The sequence below is a fragment of the Meriones unguiculatus genome, chromosome 4, assembly GCF_030254825.1.
Source record: "Meriones unguiculatus strain TT.TT164.6M chromosome 4, Bangor_MerUng_6.1, whole genome shotgun sequence".
NCBI classification, from domain to species: domain Eukaryota; kingdom Metazoa; phylum Chordata; class Mammalia; order Rodentia; family Muridae; genus Meriones; species Meriones unguiculatus.
This window is the reverse complement of record NC_083352.1, coordinates 97,161,311-97,168,302: the sequence shown is the minus strand read 5'-3', so window position 1 is coordinate 97,168,302 and position 6,992 is coordinate 97,161,311.

The window sequence follows — 6,992 nt, the reverse complement described above, 5'->3', positions numbered from 1 at the left end:
TTGAGTACATACTATATCTGGCACAGGGTAGAACACAGCCTGCCCCAGCTGCTACCTTCAGGGAGTTCACTGTCCTAGGCATGCCCTCAGGGTGCCCACACTAAAAGGCCATCTTAGCAGAGTTTAGAGGAGGTCCTGTCAGGCTTCCTGGAGGAGGCAGCTCTGTAATTCTGTATGCTTCTAGCTGGGTTACCTGTGTAAGTTATTTAAATTCTAAGCCTCTTCTTCTGAAAAAGTGTCCAGTGTGAGCTAAAAAATGGCAGTTTTGGGCTGGAGAGATGACTCGGAGGTTAAGAGCACTGGCTGCTCTTCCAGAGGTCCTGTGTTCAATTCCCAGCAACCACATGGTGGCTCACAACCATCTATAATGAGATCTAGTGTCCTCTTCTGGCATGCAGGCACACATGCAGACAGAACATTGTATAGATAATAAATAAATCTTAAAAATAAATGTCAATCTTGGGCAGGCAGTGGTGGTGCACTCCTGTAATCCCAGCACTTGAGAGACAGAGGCAGGTGGATCTCTGAGTTCGAGGCCAGCCTGGTCTATATAGTGAGTTCCAGGACAGCCAAAGCTGTCTCGAAAAACCAAAGAAAACAAACAAACTCAATCTTGACAAATGACCCCAATGGAGCCTCCATCACAGGTGCAGCTATAGAAAGCGGGTGTGAGAAAAGGGCGACCACTTTGTCCTGAGGTTACTATCACCCTGGACCAAAAGCAGGTAGGAGAGGACAGGGTTTATAATCCATCATCGAAGGCAGGAACCTGGAGGCAGGAGCTGATGCAGAGGCCATGGAGGGGTGCTGCTCACTGGCTTGATCCTCATGGCTTGCTCAGCCTGCTTTCTTACAGAAAAGGGGCCACCTGCCCAGGATGGCCCCGCCCACACTGGGCTGAGCCCTCCCCATCAATCCCTAATCAGGAAAACGCCTACCGTCAGATCTCACGGAAGCATTTCCTCCACTGAGGTCCCCTTCTTTCAGATGTTTCTAGCTTGTGTTAAGCTGACAAAAAACTGGCCAGTGCACACTTCCACAGGGTTATTGGGAGGGTAAGGAGAGTGGGCACGAGAGCCTCTGAGCCCAGAAACACAGCCCAACAGACAGAGCACAGCCTAGGGGAGCAGAGGGTAGCCACCGCCCCAGCTCACCTGTGGCTTCTCAGAGTGAGGGTGGGCGGCATGTGGCTTGAGGGCTTCACAGAGGACTTCTGGTGCCTAGAAAAACAACAGGGGGTGAGGGGACTGGGGACTGGGGACTGCCGATTTAGAGGCATGGGTCTGTAAGGCACTAGGCCCCGACCTAATGGGGAGGCTAAGGCTGGATGATGGCAATTCTAAGGCTAGCCCAAACAAATTTTCTCAGACCATGTAAGAACAATAAGAAAGCTGCCTGGCCTGTGTAAAGCCCCAGGGTCAGCCTGCCCCCTCACCCCCTCCAAACAAAACCCACTCGGCATATCCATGCCTGTTATCTCGCCCCTCAGTGCCTCAGTTTCTCTCTTGGAAAATGTGTCGCTAATACACTCGACCCCAGCTCCTCACACGGGATCAGTTCACTTAGCCATCTGGTTTGACGGGGACATCTTGTTTACTCTGCCGGTGTGCACTGCTCATCAGAGGCTCGTGGCCCTCCCGGCTCAAAAGCTCACCCCTCCTCTACACCCCGAGACTGACTGTATTTCACGGGCTATTCAGGAGAAACAGCAGCAGCTGCTATGACAACGAGGGCACGAGCTCCATCTGTGGGGAGGGTGAGATGGCTAGGGAGGTTTCCCAGGCCGGGCTGGGAGCGGGACCAGGCAGGAAGTCTGGAAGCCTCAGGCCTGCCAGGCTGGGTGCTTAGGATCTCCAAGAAGAAAACAGAGAATTAGGATTGGGTGTGGCGGCATCCGTTATGCCAACACTAGGAAGGCTGAGGCAGGTAATTACTGCAGGCTTGAAGCCAGCCCGGGTTACAACGGGATGAGACTTTGTCCTAAACAAAAACAGGAAAAAAAAAAAAAAATTGAAAAAAGGCAGCCAGGAGACTGGAGAGATGGCTCAGCTGTTAAGATCCAGGCCACTCTTCCAGGGGACCTCAGTTTGATTCCCAGCATCCACGCGGAGGCTCATGACTGTGATTCCTTCCAGCTCCTGGCCTCTGAATGTTCCAGATACACACACACACATACACACACACACACACATACACACAGGCAAACACTCATACGCACAAAATAATAATAATAAAAGCAAAGGCAGCCAGGCATGATGGTACAGGCCTGTAACTCCAGCCCTGCGGAGATGGAGGCAGGAGGATCAGGAGTTCAAGGTCACCCTCAGTTCCCTAGCAAATCCTAGGCCAATGCAGCAGCTACAGCGGACCTTCTCTCAAATCACCAAACCAAAGCAAACCAAACCAAATCCAAACAAAACATTAAAGAGAAAAAAAAAAAAAAAAAAAAAAAAAAAAAGCAAGCAAACAGAAAAATCCCAAAACAAAACCAGAAATAGAGAATTAAAAATTCAGGAAATCTGCCTGGGCTAGATATCCATTAGCTTTGCCTCTGAGAGTTGGGGGGTGGGGGTGGGGTTGTGTACTGTGCCCACGTGTGTGGGAGTGTGGGAGAGCAGGGAGGTTCTCCTAACCCTACCCAGCTGCAGGCCTTGCTCGCGCTGGTGCCCGCCCAGGTCCTTATGGGGCCAGAGCTCCGCTGCCAGGCGCCACCCCAGTCTTGTGTTGTGGCAGATGTTTTCGGATATACCATGGCAACCGCAGAACAGGATGTGCCTCTGCCGCTGGGCTGCCGCAGGGCCACGCCCACGCTCCCGGGCTGCCCTGTTCCCCTCCCCAGGGCTCATCTGGGAAGAACCATCCAGGACCTGGTTCTGGTTCTAGAGAGCTGTGGATCCCATACTCTGGATGGGGTCCGTAGGCGAGGATGTGTGCACATCCCTCCAGTGACTGCGCCTGCGCCCTTGGCTCCTAAAGAGGTACCAAGAAGGCAGGAAGCAGAGGATCTGGTCAGTAAATAGGCCACCCATTGTCCTCAGCCGCTTGTAACTGAAAAATAACTTGTGTCCCAACCTGGACCAATTACTTTATATTGTACACAAGACCACATTTCGGGGGGGAGAGGGGAGGGCTTGCCGTATGCTGATTACCCAATGATTTTATAGGTGTGTGTGTGTATGTGTATGTGTGTGTATTTTGGGGTAGGGGGATGAGATGGTTTCTCTGTGTGTAGCCCTGGCTATCCTGGCACTTGCTCAGTAGACCAGGCTGGCCGCAGACTCGGAGATCCGCCTGCCTCCGCTTCCTGGGCTGGGGTTAAAGGTGTGGGCCACCGCCACCACAGCTTTACCACAATGTGGTCATCCTGTTTTCCCTTTTTTGTTGTGTTTCTGAGACAGGGTCTCATGTAGCCCAGCCTGGCCCCCAACTCCCTTCAACTCTGCAGATTTGATGTTCTGTGGAATGACTATATCCCCCCCCCCATTATCTGTCCTGTCAGAGCCTACGACAGCAGCCGCCAGCAGGGAGTGTGTGTCCACGCACAACACTGGCCCCGTCCGTAGCACTGTTTGTTGTTATAAGACAGGGTTTTAGTATGTAGACCAAGCTCAGTTTAAATTTGATCTTCCTGCCTCAGTTTCCTCAGTGCCAGGACTGTGTGCTTATGTGACCTCTGGCCCTACTTTGATATCCAGCTCCAAGAACCATAGGAAGCTTGGCTCTGATATAATGCTTCAGGGAGAAACCCCACCACCTCTTCTCTCTCTCTCTTCTTGTCTGTTTTATTGAAACAGGGTCTCACTATGTAGCCTTAGCTGGCCTGGAACTCAAAATATAACCCTCGCTCAAATCATACACATCTACCTACCTCTGCTTCCCAAGTACTGGGATTGAAGGCTCCCCCCCCCAACGTCCTACCAGAATATGCCTTTAAAAAAAATTCTGCTAGTAGAGTCTCATATAGCCCAGGCGAGCCTGAAACCTTAGCCAAGACTGACATTAGATTCTATATCTTCCTGTCTCCTCCTAAGCGCTGGGGTCACCACACTCCTGGGCCCTCAGTTCTCGCCTGTCCTGAAGTTGCTAGTTGTCAGGCCTTGCTACTGCGAATCTGCCTGTCGGCTTTGGAGCTCTCTGGCCTTTGAACTATGCCACAGGCTTTTCTCATCTCCAGGAAGGTGGGTAGAAGAGTGAGGGGCTGCTCAGCCTCCAGGACAAGGTGAGACAAGCTTCTCTTTGGAAACATGACCTCATGTAGCTCAGGCTGGCCTTGAACTCACTATGTAGCCAAGGGTGACCTTGAATATTTGCTCTTTCTGCCTCCACCTCTCCAATGCTAGGACTGCAAGCACATGACCCCGCACACACTTTCTTTCTTCTTTTTTTTTTTTTTTCTGGTGCTATGGGCTGAATTTCGGCCTTGCACAGGCTAGCAAAGTTCTCAACCCCTGGGCCTGATCCCAGCCCTGAGAATCTGTCTTTCGGCTTTTGGTATGCCCCCAACTCTGGCCTGGGAGCTAATAAACAAAATGCTAATGAACACTTTATTTGCTGGAACCATTTACCAAAAAAAGGAATTTCAGGTTGAAACCAGGCTCTTTACGCATCTACTTTAGGATTTGTAAGCAGCTCCTTCTTAAAACACAGTGACTGCTGCCTGGGAGACACCTGGTGAAGGCCAGCAGCGTGGAGCATGAAGTGGGGCCAGTTCCTGCAGGGCTGAAGGTTAAGTCTCGGTCCAGCTTCCCACCACACCCAAAGACACATCGGGGTCTTTAAGGACGGCTCCATGGCTAAGGGCACTGCCGCTTTTCCAGCAGCCCTGGCTCTGTCTAGGCCTAGCACCGGGAAGGTGGCTCACAACCATCGTTAACTCCAGTTCCAGGAGATCTGGTGCCCTCTTCTGGCTTCCCAGGGCACCAAGCACACAGACACACACACTCGGACGCATGGATAAGACACTTATAAAAATGTAGAAGGGAATAAAGGAGCTTCCTCATATGGGAGCCTTGCTACAATCACACGCGTTTTGGTGTGTCTTTCAAGCTTTTTCCATGAAGGACATCCTCAGGCTTAAACAAACACCGGGTTCCTCCCTGGCAAAACCATGGGCACTGCAGGTGTGGTCTGGGATTGTACTCTGAAGATAAAACCAAGGGACGGGCAGCCAGCTGAGGGACATTGTTGCAGCGCCCGGATCACACAGGTATTATGGTTAAGTCCTGAGAACACCCTCATGCTGTTGGGTGTGTGTGTGGGGGGGGGGGGTGTTGTCTCAAAGTATGTATAGAATGTGGTTGTATTACGCCAGGGACGTGTAAGCCTCCTCCATCACATTCTTATTTCGGTGGTTTCAGAACATGGCTATCAGAATTCCCAGGGCATCATGGGAAACATGCACCACGCTGGGACCTGCCCCTAGAGCAATGGTTCTCAGCCTTCCTAACGCTGTGACCCTGTAGTAAGTTCCTCCTGGTGTGGAGAGCCCCAGCCCCAACCATAACATTATCTATTGCTTTATAACTGTAGTTTTGCTACTGCTTTGAATCGTAATTTAAATATCTGATATGCAATCCCCGAGAAGGGGCTGTTTGACCATCAAAAGGGTCTCACCCACAGCTTAATACCTGCTGCCCTACACTGATCTGTGGCTGGAGACCAGACAGGTGTGAGCCCCAGGTTGGTATCTCCTGACTTCCGGAGAAGCTCTTGGACCGCAGAATCCGCTTGTTTAAAACAGGTCTGAGGGAAAGCAGCAGAGATGGCTCTGCAGCCCAGAGCACTTGTTATTCTTGCAGAGAACTGGGATTAGGTTCCCAGCAAGCACGTGGTGGCTCACTAATCTCAGTTCCACGAGATGGAGATGCATTACTGTGTTCTGATCTCCTCAGACATGCATGTGGTGCAGACATACACCCACACACATAAAAGAAAAAATTTAGATCTTAAAAAAAAAAACAAAAAACCTCCCATATTTTGCAGGTGTGGTGGTGCAAGCTTTTAATCCCAGCGCTCAGGGAGGCAGAGGCAGGTAGACCGCTGTGAGTTTGAGGCCATCCTGGTCAATAAGGCGAGTCCAGGACAGCCAAGACTACATAGATAAACACTGTCTCGAAGAATCAAACCAAAACCAAACCAAACCACCACCACCAACCCCACATCTTCTAGAGGGCAGGGTTACAGTTTCACAGTTTGATTCCACCACTAGATTTGTAGCTCTGTCCTCTCCCTCCTCTCTCTCCACCTTCCTTCCTTCTCAGTCTTGGGGTAGAATTAAGGGCCTGTGCACGCTGAGTGCTCCAACGCTGAGTTCTATGCCTGGTCTTAACTTGAGTCTCACTTTGTAGCCCAGGCTATCCTGAATCGTAAGACACCCCTCCTTCCTCAGCCTCCCAAGTGCTGGGGTTAAGATGTGCATCTCCATACCTAGCTCCAGCCCTTTTTTTTTTTTTCTTTTTTTTGTTGTTTTGTTTCTTTTTGAAACAATAACTCCTGCAGCCCAGGCTGGTTTCGAATTTGCTAAGTGGACAAGGATAACATTCAGCTCCTGGTCCTGGGGTTATAGGCATCACCATGCCTGGGTAACCTTTTGCTTAGGTTTCACATTCAATTATTCCCCCTTAATTTTGGCTCACATGCAAGTTTATCCAGGGCTGTTAATCTGGCTGCTTCACTGTGTTGAGGTAACAGTCTCTGGTGAGTCCAGCAGTGACAGCAAATTGAGCTGGTAAAGAACCTCAGCATCTACGGGTACTGGGCTTAGTGTCCTGCCCACGAACACAGCAAATCCTGTGTGACACCCAGCTGTTGGTTTGGGAGGTGGGGTGACATTGCAGCTGACACGGGGAAGGGTGGAGTCTCCTTGGCTCTTCTGGATTGCACAGCTAGGACCAGGCAGTTTAAAGAAGTCAGCCCAATGTCCTCAGTTACCAGCTGTTGTGTTTGGGACCGTAAATGTGCCCCAACGGCCACACAGTGAAGGGTGTCACAGC